Source organism: Metopolophium dirhodum, chromosome 1 (assembly GCF_019925205.1).
Source record: "Metopolophium dirhodum isolate CAU chromosome 1, ASM1992520v1, whole genome shotgun sequence".
Lineage (NCBI taxonomy): Eukaryota > Metazoa > Arthropoda > Insecta > Hemiptera > Aphididae > Metopolophium > Metopolophium dirhodum.
Window position 1 is genome coordinate 75,238,911 of NC_083560.1, and position 20,771 is coordinate 75,259,681.

General features: G+C 30.7%; 1 pseudogene; it reads right to left on the bottom strand.

Annotated features, from left to right (window-relative positions):
• Positions 1-5,102: 5,102 nt before the first annotated feature.
• On the bottom strand, positions 5,103-12,765 carry LOC132941496 (pyruvate dehydrogenase E1 component subunit beta, mitochondrial-like; annotated as a pseudogene).
• Between the last annotated feature and the right edge of the window lie 8,006 nt (positions 12,766-20,771).

Genomic DNA, 20,771 nt, shown 5'->3' on the forward strand with positions numbered 1-20,771 from the left:
TGGAACTAGACATTTGTATGATATTATGTTCTAGTTCCATAAGTATCCACTAAGACGGCACTAGTAATGCTAAAAAGGAAAATATCCCCTCGAACTCCGCCTGTTGTACTATATTTCGTAACCACAATATTCATCTCGTGTCCAGTCCTGTATATCTTTAATCTTAGTCCGTGGCCTAGATAATATTATCTGGGCTCTCTAATGCCCGGTTTCACCCACAGACATCTATATAGTATATATAATTTATATATAGTTTATTAGTTTATGTATAGTTAGTATATAGCACGGAATATATTTATAACTTAGTCCGTGGTATATAAATATCTGTGGTTTCATCACGTAGGATTGTAGGAATAAGTAACTGTTGAGAATTTGAGATTATTTATTTAACTATCACCATGAACTCTGACTATCACTACATCAATACTCCGCAGTGTTACCACAACAATAATAATTTTATACTATGTAAAGTCTATTTATTTTTTTCACTCGTTCATTATCGAAGTCCGTAATTATATTTGAAAATTGTAAACTATTACGACGAGCACGAAGCATCCAAATAAATATTATTACATAGCTTAGAGTTTCAAAATTATTATGTAATGTTAAAATGTATTATTGGCTAAAATGCACTTTACCACAATACCACCCCATGTAAATTTTTTGATTTTTTTTTTGGAACTTACTCATATTAACTATTTAAGAACAATGATGGAATCAGAATTTGTCGGTTAGTCTTAGTTTCGAAGTTATGGCCTTTGGAAGTTTGCAATTTAGCGTTTTTTACGCATGAGCGCAACGCTACGTTTATCACGTCTTTCACGGTTTGGTATTTTGTTACTCTATCCGACACCTTTTTTTTTCAGACTTATGTAGTTACTATACCGAAAACGATGGTAAATTCAGAATTTGGCAGTCAGACTCAGTTTCAAAGTTATGGCCTAATGAAGTTCGCTCTTTTGCTACCGTCTCCAACTTAATCGAACTGATTTATATACAATAATAAAGCATAGAAACAGGAACAGACATAAATCATACGTTCCTTTGTTACTAGTGGAGTCGTTGACTATTTCGTAGAGCAACGAAAAACAACAATGAAAGCGATCTCGAATTTTCTATTCGATACGGCCGTTAATGGTCACCGACGCCGTCTAGCTGGAGCACTGAACTAAATACATGGATCGCGCGCATTGTTCAAAATATGAACCTCATAGGAAGTCGCCATATTATGCATTTCGACTATTTCGAGTCAAGGGAAAACATGGTAAAATGTTATGTTATCTATGAAAATTGTTATCATTATCATAATATTAATGTTAAAAATCAAATCGGAATGCATATGGCGGCCATTGAACTATATGATAACATATATGTAATGATGACGGCTCGCATATGGCGTCTCCAGTATGGTCTCATTTTACATAAATGAGAATTATACATAATACGCATTCCATGTATTTAGTTCAGTTGGCTGGAGACAGTGGCGGCATGGGAAGTTCCCCTTATCAGTGTAGCCAACATAGGTTAATTAAGTAACATGAGAATAAGAATAGTGACGGAGATCAAACAAAAGACTTAAGGACGTACGATTAAGTAATAAGTATACACTTATTATATTATTGACTATTGTATACGATTTCACTCCTTTATTTTCTAAGTCAAAAATATCGCTGTCATTCGCTGATCAAATTATTCTAAGTACAAAATAATATTTTAAAAATGGGACTGACGTGAAGGTCCTCGGTTTTTCGAAACCTCTCGGAAAGATACACTTATGATTATAGATAATAATTTCGATTTTCCAATTGCTTTTCACGGACGACCATAAGGTTTTATGTCTGGGAAAAAATTTCAAAATATCGAAAAACGTCCAAGAAGTTTTTTATTCGTATACCGGAGTAGACAAATAGTCCGTGGTCGGACTAAGAGGTTTATGACAAAACCGATTTTGGTTTTTGGTGTAACTTTAAATTATACATGGTAAAGTTTTCAAAAAATGTTGTTTTCTTTTGAACTTAAGTTTTTTCTTTTAAATATCAATAGGTAGGTACAATTTAATTAGTAATTTATTAGTTGAGTCAAAATGCGTGCAAAATTAATACAAGGTTCGTGATATATTTTTACAATAGAAAATGAAAAATATTAACAATAGTAGTTAAAAATGTATAAAAAGTTCAACATTTATAGCTAAGGATTAATAATTTAAAACAAAGTTCCACAAAAATAGGTTAAATATAAATTACTTTATTTAAAATAATATCATTAAATAAACTTGGTAATATAATAGGCTGATTGATCGTCTTAATCGTTTTTCTTATACAATGATATTATATTATTATCATTGAATTCAAATGTAACAATCCATTACAGTGACTCACTTGTAACTTATTACTGTACAGCGGAACGACACCCACTTGCTCACTTTTTAAAATTTGATCAATTTTGTCAAAATTTGAACATTAAATGTTTATAACCGCTCAAAACGAGTAATATTCTTCTCAAGTTTAAAGATTAAAAATGAACAGTTTAATATTTTCTTTCCAACTAATAATAAAACCCTAAAAATAACTAAGTACCTAATTAAATATATAAAAAAATTAAATTATGAAATTATAGATCGATTATATTATTACCTGTAACGGAGGAGCTGATCCATCTATTACTTATATGTTATTTTATGATGTTCCCTGTAATATATCTTTTAATATTTGATCCCACCATAGTTTTGCAAAAAAACTTGTTTTGAATTTGCATGTCATCGTATTATCCTTTTTGCGCATAGTTATGACATTGATATCTGGTTGTTTGACCGAATGTCGAACAATGCGCATATGCGTACATCTTATGTTGTATTTTGCACATTGTCGTTGGTTTTTGGCAGTATTGGTACGAGAAAAGTATTTCGTGTGTTAGGAGCTATTGTATTCTTCTTGTTGCGCATAGTTTTGGCACTGATATTTGGTTGTTTGACCAAATATCGTATAGTGCGCATATGTAGGTGTAAATATTATATGCTGTTTTTTAATGCGATAGAAAGCCGGTTGCGTAATAATGTATTGGTGTTGCATAACGTTCTTTTATTTTTATTATTTCTTTATTCCCAAATATGGGTATCTTTTAGTGTGTGTCCGTCTCGTTATGTTAATTGCTTATTGTGGAAATGTGTTGTTTTTTTAAATGATAATGTAATCGTAGGAAAGGAAATGGTAATCGTAAGGAATGTATGGTTACCTAATATTATTTTATATTGCGTAATATATTTTAATTGCGTTTGAGTCTTAACACCCAAGTATGTTCGTTTTGGTATATTCATTCTATAAGTTTATACGGTTAATCTTTGCAATGTTTTCCATAAGATTACCTATATCGTATGAATGTATGATTAGTGTTGATCACGAATTTTGAAGAAAAAAACACTTATGTTTTACTAAGATGCGACATAGGTAGAGATTATCACTAAAAATTATTAACTAAAATATTATATTATTTTGTATAATACCTTGTTAAGTTGTAACTATTATTATATTGCCATAATAATATTTAAAAGTGTTTATATTACTTTTTTAGATTCTGAGCGGAGTATTAATTTTACAATGATATGTGGTTTTTTTTAAAAATTTTTTTTTTGTGTCTGTCATTACGGTTTGGGGCAGTAAAATTGTTTCGATTTTCTTCAACAGTACCTTGTTTGATGGGAAAGTGAATCTAATTTGTGCATTCAAGAGGTAAAATTTTAAAATTCTTAATAGTTTTCAAAAGTACCGCGAAAAACAACATAAAAATTAAGGAAAAACGAGAATTTTTATACAAAATCGGTTTTGGTTTTTGGTGTAACTTCAAAACAAATGAACGTATATACATGAAATTTTCACTGATTGTTTATATTTGCATTTTCTACACACGATAAAATTTTAAAAATATTTTGATTTGTTTTGAACTGTTTAGGAACATTTTCTATTTCCAATTTTATTAATTTTTTTTCTATGAATGTCAAAAAAACTTTATTTGTTGGGTAAAAAGCTTGAAAATTTAATATAAAGCTCCTATTATATTGTTACAATGGTATTTGAAAAATATTAAGAATCCTTTACCATCCACTTATTTATCATAACTTTTTACTAGGCAATCTGTTACAATAGTATAACACTAAAATTAGAGCTTAATTGATAATAGCATTAATACACACAGGAGACACAGAATAAAGAGACCTCAGACCTAGTGAGGCACTTCGTCAATAGATAGTTATACCGAACTTATATGCACTTGCATTTACATTTTTTTTTACATAATTATATATAATAGCTAATCAATTATATACTCATGTGAGTAGGTCACGACTAAACTATCTTTTTTTTTATCTCTTTTGGAGATTAGCAGGTACGGGTATGGATGCAAATTGAGGATTAGGTGGATTGGGATGATGATATAATCGGTAAGTAATTGAAGCGTTTGTAATGTAGTTTGGCTAACTCTGTGATTATAGATATTTTTAAAATGAAGAAGTGGACAGAAATTAAAGAAGCCGGTATTAATGTGTATATTATTAGTTTATTAGTGCTGAAAATAAAAAAAGTACAATATGCTGTTGGAGGCACTGAGACAGTCTATATTTTCAAATAAAAAAAATGTTGAACGACGGACAAATGACTATTACTATAATAGTTATATGGGTACAGTAGTTATATACCTATAATAGGTGTAGGTACCAATATGATGATGATCGAGTATGGGCTACCCTAACAGTGCCAGTATAACACAATTTGAAATACTTTAATACTCTAATAATTTTTCGAATTATCGAGTGACTACTGTATCTGGAATCCTAGTTAAAATATTATAATACTAATAGCTGTACTCGAGCACTCCGATACTTGTAAAAAACGACACTTCTTATATTATTATTCACATTTGGTTCGATTCGTTATTCAATATTTATTGAATGATGGTTAAAAAAAAGAAAATATTTACGTATTTAACTTTGATTTGTATTTTATTTCCAACACGCTAATTATATATATAACTATCTGATATTCTGATCCCGTGCACTTCGTTGTCCGTTAAATGTACCAACTCTATATGACTCAAACTTTGTTCAATTCGATATTTAATATTCTGTGTATGGTGTTCAAAATTTATTTTAACTTTTCCGTTGCAGGCGATAAAAATTCTGATTTACAGCAGTATATTATCAGGTAGGCAATCTACCTGCGGTAGATCGCGGACCCCGTGCTGTTTATACGTAGTGTATGATTTAACTCTAAAGTATCAAAGTTATACCAAGTTTGTCGTATTCAACCTATGGTGGATTAATATAATCAATTAATACAAAATTCTAACATAACCTAACCGTACTAATATCAGATAAATAAAAAAACCAAATTTAACCATTTTTAAATTAGCCTGTCTTCTTTTCAGAGGTCTAATTTACACACAAACATTAATTTATATATATATATATATTACTATATATATACATATATATTTTTATATATATAAAAATAAGTGTACATTTTGAATAAATTTTATAACTCAAGATCCACCAAACCGATTTCGATAAATTTCAGGACATATTAAAATTGATATGTAGATGGTTTTTGTGAAGTATGTACGCTGTGGGATAAGTGGTTCCGGAGTTATGGCCTCTTAAGTGCACACCTGGTGACATGGCCAAAAACAACAACAACGTCTTTATATTTATTTTTATCTATATATATAACCCATAGAAACCATTAAAAAACAAAAAGGAACAAATCTAGTTTAGTGGCTCCTTGAATTTTCGACTTTTTTTTTGAAACATAAGTAATTCGACGAGTTTAGAGCAATGGTGCAAAAATAAATTTGCGGAAATGATTAGTTTTGAAGTTATGGAGCTATTTTTGGTGTTTTACTCATGCGCGCAACGGCGCAACGCTCTATTTTAACGCTCTTAATAACGAATTTTTAAATATTTTTTCGGCAACATATGTAATTCGACAAGTTTAGAACGATGGTGCAAAAATAAATTTTGTTTTCTATTTAGAAGAAGAGGGATTTAAACACCTAACAGTAAATCATTCTATCGAGTTCAAAAATCCGGATACTGGGGCTCACACAAACAAAGTTGCAAAATTCTAAAATTAGATCCGTTGAAAGAATTTTTTACTTATACAGGAAAGCTGTATAATCCGTTAGGCGCAATTGAGTATGAATATACATATTTTAGATAATCAGACGTCAGATGAATCAGATCCAGATAGTGAATTTAAGTTATGCTAAGAACATAAATTAAAATTAAATTAGAAATAAAATTAAAAATTAAATAAAATTAGAATTAGAATTAAAAATTAGAATTAATCACTAAAAATAAAAATAATATTATGGTTACAAATTATTTTATAATATTGTTAGATTGAGAATATATTTTAATTAAATCACTATTTTAACGCTCTTATAATGTGGGCAGTGATTACACAGCTAGCGGCACTCGTCGGTACACTCCTCGCCGCCGTCGCTACGCTCCGCAAATCGAAAATATCCCCCGACTTGCTATGCAACGCCACTTTAAGTAAGTTACAGGGTAAGTTATGTCATAGAATATGGGCAGTGATTACGCAGTTAACATAAAATAAAATAAACTAGATTTATACCAACAAAAATTTTGATTGTGATCACTTCCCTTTTTAAATTAGCCTCTGACACTCATAAAGAATGTGGCTTTGTATCGGTGAAAGTATTTTCGAAATCGGTTCAGTAGTTTCAGAGTTTATCCCGAACATACAAACAAACGCTATCATTTTATATATTAGACTTATTAGTATAGATAAAAATGAATGTTTGTGTGTAGATTAGACTTCTGGGCAGATGATAGGCTAATTTAAAAAGTGTTAAATTTGTTTTTTTTATTCAAGGGATATTAGTACGGTTGCGTTAGGCTTTTGTATTAATTGATTATATTAATCCTCCGTAGGTGGAATTAAGTAAAAATGACAAACTTGGTACAATTTTGATACTTTAGAGTTAAATCATACACTTACGTACAAACAGCACGGGGTCCGCAATCTACCAAAGGTAGATTGCGTACCTGTTAATATACTGCTGTGAATCAGAATTTTTATTCCGGACAACAGAAACGTTAAGATAAATTTTGAACACCATACACCATACACCGAATATTAAATAACGAATTGAACAAAGTTTGAGTCATATAGAATTGGTACATTTAACGGGCAACGAAGTGCCAGCGGGATCAGCGCTAGTATATATATTATATATATATTGACAAAAAATAATAATACAAATCAACAAACATGTCCGATTGACCAATAGCAACCAATATATAATACACTGTTACACCACTGTTGTATTTTTTATATCCAGATTTCCTACTTTTCCGGTAGATTTTCCTAAAATTTTTTTTTGCAAAAACCTTCTCGTGGCAATTACGAACATCTTAAAAAAGATTTGAGCCAAATCGGACCAGCCGTTCTCGATTGATGAGGTAACGTACATTTTTCACACTCCATTTTTATATATATATAGATAATATTATATTTTGCACATTTTATCACACTTATTATTGCGTTTAACTAACATTGAAGTTGTTATTCATTTATTATACATATAAAAATATACCTATATGAAAAAATATAATGACAATATCACTTTTACAATATTATAATATATAGTAGCATATTAATATTAAAATAATAATAATTTACGCAGATAATATATCAATAATAATGCGGTGTTTTGAAAAATTAAGCAGAATACAGCATGAACTCACTGGCTATTAATAAGCGACGTTGTAACCGGCGTCGTCAGGGAGATTTACGAATAACAATTATTCGTAACCGTGTCGGGAAATATAACACATATAGTTCATTTGATATTCATTGTTCAAACTTCTACAATAACACTATACACAACTTCAGCTGTAATATGAAGATCGACTAGGATCGACGAAAACAAATTTACTGTAATAAATGAGGTAAGAGTAATGTAGTAATGCTAACCTAACCTAACCCGAGTTGGGTCCTAAGTACTAGGTGCAAATCTCAGGTACTACACTAGTTAGGTGCCCAATTATTTTAGGTATTACACTAGTTTGTTCACTAATATTTTTTGGTAAGTACTGTAGAAAGTGAAGTTTGACGAACTGATGACTTAAGTAGGTAGTAATATAATAAGTAATAACACGACAATATGATTATATAATATGTATTATTAAAAATAAGTATAATATATAAGTAAAGTACAACTTGGACAATTATCTGTGACTATACACACCGTATGACGGTGGCCGTGTAAGTGAGTATTACATACATCAAAGACTCTATATATATATGCACAATTATTGAGGTCATCCCGTATATAATATAAAAAGTGATAGTAATAGCTTATAGCACTGCATAAGTATCTATTAGAAAACGACAATGTACACGCACGCGTGTTTACATGGTTTGAATACTCAAGGCCGTAACTGGAAATTAATTTCGGGGGGGGTTTTAATCCAAAAATGTGTGTTCTAATTGTATTATAATATTGTGTAGGTAATTAAATATGGTTAAAAATTCATAATATTGTAGAATTATAAATAGTATTTATTAATGAAATTCACATTAAAACATTTTTAGACTTAATATTAATTAGATTATTTAACTTAATTCTATACATTTAGTTTGAAAAATGGTTTATATTTTATATGACAAACTCTATATTTCTTTGTTTTTCATTTGAAAAACGATTGATTACTTCTTCTGGATCTACAACGATATTCCTATGTACACTGAGTAATGCTAGGCCAGTCAATCGGTCTTCTCCAGTTGCATTCCTTAGGTAATTTTTTATTCTTTTCAGCGTCGAAAATTCTTTCCGGTGTCGCCGTAGTTACTGGTAAAGTTGCCAAAACTTTTAATAAAAATGAAATATTTGGGAAAAAATTTTTGTTACAATTTGAATATGCTTCAAGTATTTCAGGAGATCGTTCTAATATTGGTTTATCACACCATTTTCTTTTCCAAAGTCTTAACTCGTTCGAAAGTGCATCCAAATCTAAAAACTCTGAGTATAATAAATTCGAAATCACTTGCTTCTAATTCGGAATTAGTACATTTATTGGGAAGTAAAAAGCACAGCGAAGATATTATTTTTTTATGGTTAGTGAATAGTTCTTTGTCGATTACACATTCTGGTGGTAATGTATTATACATATATATACCTATGCAGTATGTACCTATAATATTATCAAGAAATCCGGCTGATATACCCGAAGTGAATTTATCTGGTACAAATTGTTATTTTTAAGTTTATAACGTAGACCATAGCTGTCATTCGTATATGCACGTATCAATGTTTATCGATTATTCTAGACTGAAATAGTTATTTTATTACGACATAAAATAACGCGAACAATTTCGGGGGGGGGGGGGGTTGAACCCCCAAAACCCCCCCCCCCCCAGATACGGCCTTGTGAATACTAATATTAATTGTTAATTAAACAAGTACTACACTATACTAACATTTTAACAGACTCAGAAGTCTATTCAAACCAAATGTATGTTTAAAAATATTTTTTTACAGTTTGATTTGATTTGTTACGCATTAATAGATTTAAGTAAAGTATAAGCACTTAATAACCTAATAACCTTTTATCAGCATCAACTATATTATTTATTTGAGGCAATGCAGAAATTTCCAATGATTTGGTATATTGCATTGAAACATCTTCACCGGTCACACTTGTAGTTGGTGCGTTTAAGTGATACAAAACCTTACCTGAAGGCTGAACAATATTTTGTTCAAATAAATTTAAAAAAAATATAAACATGATAATAGTGGTTTTATATCTTACTCTCCGTAATTTGAGCAGATATCTCTGATCCAATACCAACATAATGGACATAGTTGTTCTATAGATATAATATGATTTGTTCCAACCACTGATTTTATAATTGTACTAATATCAAGTGGTCTTAATGAATGTAAATTTATAACTTCTGCATCAATCCCAACTGAAGATAATTCTTTTGCTGCGTCTAAAGCTAATTCAACTCCTTTGGAGTGTGCCACAAATGTGATATGGTTACCTTTAAATACAATTAAAACAAATAAAACTAATATTAATTCTAACCAAAAAATATAATAATTTAAGTTTTAACCTTTCTTTCAATCTTTGCTTTTCCAATAGGTAGTACGAAATCTTTATCTAATACTTCATCTGTAATTGGATATTGATTACCATATAATAATTCATTTTCTAAAAATACAACTGGATATGGATTTCGGATTGTTGCCTTTAACAATCCTCTAGTGTCCTCAGAACTGTATGGAGAGATAACCAAGTATATAATAAAGTATTATATATATGATGATGGTGAATAGTGCATATCAAATAACAATATACCTACTACACAACCGATAATCGAAAATTGTGTAAAAATCTCTAGGGCTTCATATTCAAAAACAATGAGTGGTAAATATACTTCTTACTTCGCCTTAGATAGCGGTGGAAATAGTCACGGAGAGAGTTTTGAATGGGAGCTTGACCTTCAATCTAGCAAAAACCTGTTCTGAGATCGCGGAAATGGACGCACCGGAATCCAATAATGCTGATATAATTATTTGGAAAATGTGAATTTCACCATAAAATTTTGACTCTTTTTGAGTTATTAACGGACAATTTCAAATTTAAATTTTTTTAGTTTTTTTTTTTATATTAATATCTATAAAATTTTATTTCTTGGGCTAAAAATCGTAAAAATGTAGTACAAAGCTCCCGATATATTGTTACAATATCAGATAAAAAATATTAAAAATACAAAGGCACAATTTTTTGAAGTAAAACTTCTTGTTTTACTCGTTTGTTTATTTATTTATTTTGCAAGTCATGCACGACCGCGGCGGCGTGCACATTTATTTTTATTGTATTGATTTTTCTCACTCTCTCCTTAATTCAGTTATATTTTTACGGACTCCAATACTTATGAAAGAAGTTTTACTTCCTCAGAGTGTAATGGTGGGCTCACACACTCTCGTTTTTAAATTTATTTACTGTCAACAGCCAGTTAAATAAGCTTTTCTTCTGCACAGCATTTAAGTATACGTTTAAGCGTATTGCAATCGACTGTTTTGGTGCATTATGTTTGTACTTAGATTGCAGTTTATTTTTATAAGCATTTAAAGTTCAAATTGTTATTAAATTTATGAAATTCAAAATTTGAAAATTATTCAGTAGTTAAAAATGTATTAATTGTTCAACTTTTGTATCGAAGGATTGAAAGCTTAAATCAAGGTTCCACGTAAATAGGTATTATATATAAATTAATTTATTCTCAATAATATCATAAAATATACTTAGTAATATCATAGGCTGACTGACCGTCTTTGATCAGAATCGTTTTCTTATACAATGATATTATATCGTTGAATTCGAATTTAAAACAATGTACAGGGACAATGCACACATATACTGTACAGCAGAGCGACACCCACTTGCCCACCTTTTTTTAATTTTAATTTGAGCCCGAAAACTATTGCCATTAGCTATTGTAGGGATTACATTTGGTAGAGTTGGTACGTTTGGTAAAATTGGTGCGGTTGAAACGGCTGATTAGCAACAACTGTATGACACATGTGGGGAAAGGTTTTTGCCACTACAAGTCCGGGTGGTCACCTATCCGGGTCCCGGGAAATGTGTGTTGAATGTCGATACTAGCATCGCAACGAGACGTGTTTATCGGAACGACAAGTGCGTATTTCGGGTACGTGTTCCAGCTACAATATTATTATTATAATCAACTTTTTACATATGATAACGTCTCGTTATAATGACACAGTTCAAATAACGTTGAATTCGCGGCGCTCAGTTCCCAGCACTTATACCGTTGGTTATTTTGAATACCAATATGTGAATACGCCATCACATATAATGTATATGTATATATATATATATATGTGTTAGCATTCAGTCACGAAACGTGTTCTCAGTGTACGCACCGGCTGGTTTCACTAGTTCCCGGATGTGTACCTAACTACCCGGGTTTAAAGTGACAAATCTTTGCAACACATACGCGTGTTCCAACCAATCACACCCTCCCCCACATTAACAGGCTATGACATCAGTTGCCGAAGCCTTAATATTGAAAAAATATATATTATATAGGTACCTACCATATTCTATAATCTTCCAAATGGCATTCATCAATCGCTTTGCTATTTACTGAATTTCTTTTTGTTTGTCAAGTTCGCAGTCCATAATAGTTGAATAGGTAATAACTAATAATAAATCAATTTCAGTTACCTATAGATAATTTATAAAACAAAATCAAATATATTAGATTATATTAACTTATTAATTATTACAATAAATTCAAGGAAACAATAAATTACCACTAAAAACCTACCTCGTCATATTTACACCTATTGTATGAAAAATATAATTTATAACACTCATAGTTTATTTAGAAAAAACATCACATGAAGAACGTTAAACTTTTATAAGAAAAATTGTGAGATAATATGTAGTTTCGTTATTTTTAATTGCTGTAAGAACAGTTTATTATAAGAAACATAGCTTCCAGCAATATCTGCATCGGATGGGCAGGGTTTCCAACGAGCACTGTCACCACTGTGACAGCGACTAAGATTTGGCCAATAAAGTCTCCCGCCTTGGCCGTCGTCCGAGCCTTGCGGATCAGAGTTTAAGGGTCTCCCCGCCACGGAGGAAGCAGATACCCTTAGGGATGCAGAGGAAACCTTCCGTCTGCTGTACAAGATGGTGGAGTCCATCGTGTCTGAAGCTGAAGAGAGAGTGAGGCAGGTGGCTGAGGGAAAATGACGGGGACCTATCACAGACGTCACCTCCTCTACCCATACGAGCACTCCAGGCTGGCGGGCTTAGCTGGGCGGAGAATACGAATGGAGAACGGGAAAACGAGACTGTTGGGTGCTGAGCCAGGTCGCGAAGCATAAACGCGATGAACGTGACTTCGAGATTGACTGGCTGGTGAGCCCGTTCGTGAAGAAGGAGGTACGTGTATTCGAGACCAGCTAGCTGGCGAGCTGGGTCGAGAAATCCAGGTAGCAGCAACGTCTCAAGCTGTCACCTTGAGCAAGTCATATCTTTGAAATGCAAGCCCTCCTCGCTGGCTCCTTGGCAGACATATACTTACTAGAACTTTTTAAGGAAAGTCTGCAAAGGCCAGGTCATGAGGGCGCATCCATGTGACTCTATTGTTGTTCATAATTGTTTTTTTTTTGTCAAAAATAAACGGTGGGGGAGGACTTGCCAACAGCAGTCCCTCCGTCGGCTCTCAATTTCAAGTAAATAAAAAAGGTATTATTTATACTCTTAATATTTTTTAAATGTCATTACAATTAAAATGTAAATTTATGTACCTAGAATTTAAGTAAGTAGAATGTCAGTAGAATTTTTCAAGTTTCTATAATCTTTGGAATTAATTACAACAAAATAGCAAAACTCGATTGATGTAAAATCGTTATTTTACGATAGAAACATACACAAATGTCAAAATTTAAAATTAAAACAGTTTAACACGATTGTCTTAAAATCCAAGTGTTTATAAATAGTTAAAAATTAAAGCTAAAATATTTTTTAAATATTATCTTGTCTAGAAAATGGTTATTTAAATATTTGGTTGAAATTTTAAGTATAACGGTTATTTGATTTTAATTTAAAACAAAAAGAAACACGATCTGGTTTTGCGTAAACTTCCCGTTTTTCCGTTTCATAATTGTGTAATATATAAAATTTCTATACTTAGATAAAATCACGGGAACATATATATGCATACACACGTGACGCATTCAACACTTAAATATAATATTTATTGATGAGGTTGTCTAGATAATAATCTTACCTTTAGATTTTATAAGAGGTCAATAATTCACTCTAATTTTTAAACTAACGGAGCTACACGTGTTCTGCTTTGCGTAAAATTTGGTATGTTAAGAACTTGTAAGACGGAGATAACACATGCGGGTATCACGTCCTCTTAATTGTATTTATTTAAGTATACTTCTACCTATTTTATCAATAAGTATTGGCTTCAAAAAAAAAAAAATAAAATAAGATACATGTTTTCTAAAACTATCCAACCTTATATTTATTAGTTAAACCACTATAAAACTTTTAATTTTCAAATAACAACCTATGCTAAAGTGTTCATAAATGAATTATTATTTTTAATGAATTTCCACATGAACATTTTTCGTTACTACGTTAGTGAGATACAGATCTAGATACAGATACAGGATTATATACGGATCACAACAACAAAATTCCGTAATCATAGTACACAATGTTTTTCTACCGAAATACGGTCTAGAACTAAACGGTTTATGAATTTCCGGGTTTTTACGGTCGGTTCAAATTTTCAAATTCCGGAATTATACGTTCTGGGATTATACGGTCCGCGTATTATTATTTATATATAGAATACAGTCGGAGTATTTACATTCTGGACATCTATGGTCGGTAGAAATACGGTTTACGTATTTTATTTTCCAGGAAAAACGGTCTGTTTCATTACGGTCAGCTATTTATATTTTCCGGATTTTTACGGTCTGTACAATTACATTTCAATTCCGGAATTATACGACCCCCCCCCCCCCCTCTCGCCGCGATAATGCGGAGTTAGATTTCCTATCTGCTCTATTAAATGGTTCTCTTGACGTGCTAATCTCCTTTCAACCATTCAGAATTCCAAACCATCTAGAACCCAGTCGCAAATCGCAATTCTACATTCCAACACATAAAACATCGTACGGACATAACCACATACTAGGTACAATAGGTACATAGTATGCTTAGAGCTGCGAATTCAGTTTAATTAATTAGTCCACGTTCCTCACGTTTAAGGTGTCTCTATCAATATTATATAATACGAGAATTTTATATTATATAATATTATTTTTATTTGTATTTGTATTTTATATTATATTATTTATTTATTGTATATTATATTATATATTAATTAATTTCTTATAATTTGATGTTTATAATCATATCACTATATCATTAATTATTATAACTTTTTTGTAACCATGTCATACTGTGTTTGGCGTAATAAGCTAATAATAATAATTAGGTATTATTATGATTATTATATAGGTAGTACCATTGATTATGTTTACTAGTACTCATAATCAATAGTTGTACTTGTACATAACACCATGACAAATTATATTTAATTTGTCACGCATAACACATAATATTATAATATTATCTACAGCTGTCGGCAATATTTGAGTATTTTAAGATGTACAAACAATTTACAATTTTAAAATACTTATAACTCACTTTAAAATTAAAATATAACAAAAATCCCATAAGGTTCCTCAGATAATAATCTTACTTTTAGATTTTATAAGAGGTCAACTCGCTCTAATTTTTAAACTAACGGAGCTACACGTGTTCTGCTGTGTGTAAAATTTGCTATGTTACACACTTGTAAGACGGAGACAACACATGCAGGTATCACATCCTCTTAATCTCTCCGTCTTACAAACGTACAATATAGCAAATTTTACGTTAAAAATTAATCTATTTTACTCTGTTATTCTTAAAATCAGAGTGAATTAAGGGCATCTAGGAGGATTTTATTGATATTATAATTTATAACTGAGTTATGACAACTTCATAAAATACAAAAAACTAACAGTTTAAAAAAGATTATAAGTGATTCTTAATAAAAATATCAATTAATGAAATTGATTCATGTCAATATACTTCTAAATGCGTTTATAACAACTTTATTAAAATTCAAGTTTTTAAGAGTATGTACGTAAATAGTTAGCTATTTTAAAACAAATAATTACGAAAATAATAATTAAATATTAAATACGAAGTATATTTGCATCAGTTCTTTCCTGTCCCCAATCGCGTACAGAAAAAGTTTTGTTGACATTAAATATTCACACGTAAATTTACGAATTCTCATTGAACGATTTTTCTTATTTTGTTGTTCTTAATTCAAAAACGAATAACCGTGGATATTTAATTTTTAGTCAAATATTTATTTTATTATTTTCCTTACATAAAACAATTAAAAAATATATTTTGATACATTTTGATCCATTTATAACTTATAAGCATAGCCTATAAACATGAGAATTTTTCAATTTTTATTAGTTTTTTTTTTAAAATTATTATCGAAGACAAATTGTTCACTCGATCAAGATGAGGTTTGAAAATGTAATACGATTTTCCGCATAAGTTGTTAATAGCAGTTCAAAAATATTAAAGGTACATTTTCACGATTATTTTTATAAGCATTTAAAGTTCAAAATCATTAAAATTTGCAAATAATTTTGTAGTTTAAAATGTATTAAATGTTCAATTTTTATAGTAAAGGATTGAAAATTGAATGCAATGTTTCTCATAAATAATTCTTACTGTAACTAACAAATCTAAAAATGTATTAATACCGATTTTTTTTTATAGATATTTTAAGTACAAATTTTGTTGAAATTAGATTTTTAAACGATGTATAATTTAGTTATTTTGTTGTAGTTTGAAAATATTATTCATGGGAATTTGTAACTTTTAGTATTGCCAATGAAAGTACAAATTTTTTCGACATAAAATATACGCCGGTAAACTAGGTAAAGAATCATCATTGAACGATTTTATTTTTTTGTTCTAATTCAAATACGAATAATCGTAGATATTTAACTTTTAAGCAAATATTTATTTTATTATTTTCATACAATTTTCAAATATTTTGACACTTTTTGATACATTTATAATCTATATTATGCATAAGCAATTTTCAATTTTTATTAGCTTATTTTTAATTATTGACGATAGTACATTTTTTAATCGGTCATAAGGCTTGAAAATTTGACACGATTTTCCTCATAAGTTGTTATAGTAGTAGTTAAAACATTTTTAAGGTACGTTTCCATGATTATTTTTTTTTTTAATTTAAAGTTTAAATTGTGTATATGTTAAGGTGAATGATGACATTTGGTGAATGTTGACATGTTGTAAAAAAAGATGAATACCTAGTGATAAAATAATTTTTACAAACCATAAGTTATTTTATTTTATATTATAAAAATTATTTGTTGCAACAAGATAAACTGTTATGACATTTTGAGTTACATAAAATGCCTGAGGATCTACAACTACACTTCTTCGATACACACTTTGCCTTACAATTGCATTTCATGTACCCCTGTTCACCTGTTTGAGAAATTGAAGTGCAAGCTTTCCTTAAGGACACGGATTGGTCTGTAGCAACTTCTTCAGGAGATAATAGTTGTTCTTTACATACAGCAAATTGATTACGGGCGTATAATTGATTTATTATACACCCTCTTTTGTGCCTAGTGTGTAAAATTCATTATGTAATTCACTAATTACACGGGTTCGTCCTCCGTGGCCTGTTTTGATATGGGCATCATGGATAATATCGAATAAATCTTCATTTTTCACGAAGTAAATTATTTTTGTTTCACCAGGTTTCAATGGAACAATAAGTTGGTTGAGAGACATTATTTTAACGACATCATATCTTTTCAATAACTTGCACACGCGTTGCTTACTTTCTTTTCCCTTAAACTTGAGAACGTCTTCAACACATTTGTTATATTTTTCAGTACTCAAATAAAAATTGTTGTCTTCTCTTTTTGTACTTAATATAGCGTTAAATTTTTCGTAAAAAACTTCTCGTATGTTCTCCATTATACACGTGAACAATTAGTAGGTAACTCGAACGTATCACAAATTCAATCAGTCACAACAGTCTACCTTTTCGTTCGTGTAAGCAAGGTAAATGAAATACGTTGACACTGGTCGATATAAACGTATTTTTCATCACTACCTACTAAATTAGGTACGATGACTGACGTATTGCCAATTATGCGATTAAGCAAAGGCTTAGTGTGTGTGAGAGAGAGAGATAGGTAGTGGGTACAGGCAGACAGACAGATACCGTAACGTTAAATGCCTAAATGTCTATGATAATATTATATAGATCATTAAACACCGTTCGATTAAATATTGTGTGAACAATATCATATCTATAAACATTTACTATCTTAACGTACGACACGATAACGTCTATACTCCAATTTTAACTAAACATGTCTAAAATTCACTAAAACTCAATTGTGAATGTCAACACTCACCGATAATCGTTGCGAATGTTGACATTCACCGGTGACTGTTGGCAAATTTTTAATATTCATTCAAAATGTTGACATTCACCAAAAACAGCAGTGAATGTCAACATTCACCAAATGTCGTCATTCACCTTAACATATATAATCCTGCGTTTTCCGGTAAACGGAATTTGTGAAATCGTGACCAGGCGCGATGGCAACAGTCAAGTTTACGAACAGGATCTGGTAGCGCCATCTATCGTTCCGGTGCACGTCCTTATAGTCCGATGATCGCTAAACTTAGTACAGACGTTTTCTGTTCTGCCTTACTTCGGATGTGGACCGAATGCTTTATATATATACAACTGGTAATCCACTCCATCATCGGAGGTCTGTTGTGTGACAAATGTCCCAAAAAGTCGTATGACAACTATCAACACCAAACTGGGTCGAAACTCTGTCCGGCTGCCCACCGACCCAGGCACACCGGGCCCGAGTCCAAAATATACAAGCCGTCACAATAAATACCAATAAATTTCGGTACTTTCCACAGATCTGTGATGTGTATCGAGGGTCTCTTCACATTTGTCCACAAAAACTCGACCTCCACAAAATTTTTGGTATTTTATTTAACTATTAAATTTTTCAAATCTCGTCTGCAATTAATTTTTTTTATTCGTGCAACGTAAATTAAAATTCCAAACTACATGCGTTCCACTGATGAAAAAAAAATGTTTTATCAGTACCTACCTTAAAAATATAAAAAAGTGGGGAAGTTGTTGTCGCTCTGCTGTACAGTAGCCAGTAGGTCAGTGTTCAGAACGTTCACTAAAAAAATGAACGTTCACGTTCACGTTCAGTGCTTAAAAAAGGAACTAGTTCACGATCAAATTCATATTTTTTTCAATTGAACACGTACACGTTCACGTTCTTTAAAAATATGAATGCGTTAATTTTGTTGTTCATTAAATTTATTGTATTTTATTTTTATGTATTGTTTAAATATGAATACAAAATCGTAGAAATCGTAATATTATTGATGTTTTATGTCCAGGCGTACCCACTGGAATTCCATGTATTTAATTTTTATAATTCGTATTATATTATATAATATAATATTATATCATAATAGTATTATCAATCAATATTTATTAAATAATAAATACATTTTAACGTCTTAAAAATCGTTCAAATGCATTAAATATATAAACGTCGTTCACGTTCACATTATATTTAAAAAAAAAAACGAGTGACGTTCACGTATCGTTCACTCAATATGAACGTAAAAAATAAATGGTAGGAACAAGGACTAAAAAAAATCAAAAATAATCAATTTGTAGATATTTGTCGGGACGACTGATGACTATTTTTTTTTTATAGATGAAACATGTCGCATTTTTGCGTGCTGCGTGAAATAAATTGCTTTCTTGCATTGTATTATTCTATGCATAGGTACAGGCTACGGGCTACGGACGCTACGGTGAACGGTCACATGGGTTTTCCATCCTCAATAATAATTTGTCAAACAAAATGATATACGTCATAAATAAATAACAAAATTAAACATAATAAATAATCAATAAATAAAATTATTTAATTATATATTAATTTCAAACATTGAAATTTTTACAAAAAATCATTGTCGCCTAGTATATTAGTTAAAATATCCACTGCACTACTACCCATAGCATGGTTTGTCGAGGGGTATCGTCATTAGCAGTATAGAGGGGGGTAATTCACAGACTTCATAGGTTATGTGGAAGGCCGCGCACGTACGTGATAGCACGGCTCGAGCCATATGGAGTAACCAGAACGCTATAAAATATTATAGTATTCACCGTTACGCACACAGTACACATTAATAATCACTTACTACGCATACATTTACAAGACCCACATGCATACAATATGAAAATTTCTTATTTTTAACTCCTTAAAGCTATCCAATTAACCTCTGTACCTGGCTGTCTACGCACACGCTGCATGCACTCGTTGTATGTCTGTATACAGGCAAATGTCAACAGCTCCACCATCACATCAAGCTTGAAAAATTGTATCATATTCAAAATCTTTTTATATGGTTTAAAAATAGAATGTTAAAAATCTACGTCCAATACGCCCTGTCAAGTGCTTCTCTTTCCACAAATAAAAACAAATTATCGATTTTGGATCACTCTACGACTTACGAGTCATGAGAGTTTTTTACTTTTAAGAATCTTTTTGGGAAAAAAAATAGGTCACGCACAGGCCCCTTAAGGGATTTAAAATTGATAGACTTAGTTTTTCGAGTATACGTTTGGAAAGTGATTTGAATTAAGAGGATGTCAGCGTACTATTTGTTTTCTCTCTCAGGCCCACGCGCAACATAGACAAAGCACATTTGCGAATTGTTTTTTCTATGTTTTTAAGTAATCTTAGAGTAAAATCACTTATTACAAAAAAAGATAGAGAATAATATTTTAGAGAAAATGACATATCGATTTCTCTAAACATTAAATCAACAATGATGATTAATTGTCAACAATAGTATCTATTTTAACAGATATATCTAATTTTTTGATCAATAATCGGTTTTTTTTTACTGGATATTATTATTAATTGAATCTATATTTTTGTTAAAATTATAATTAATTTTCGTTCGATTGTAAATGTCATAAGCTATTATA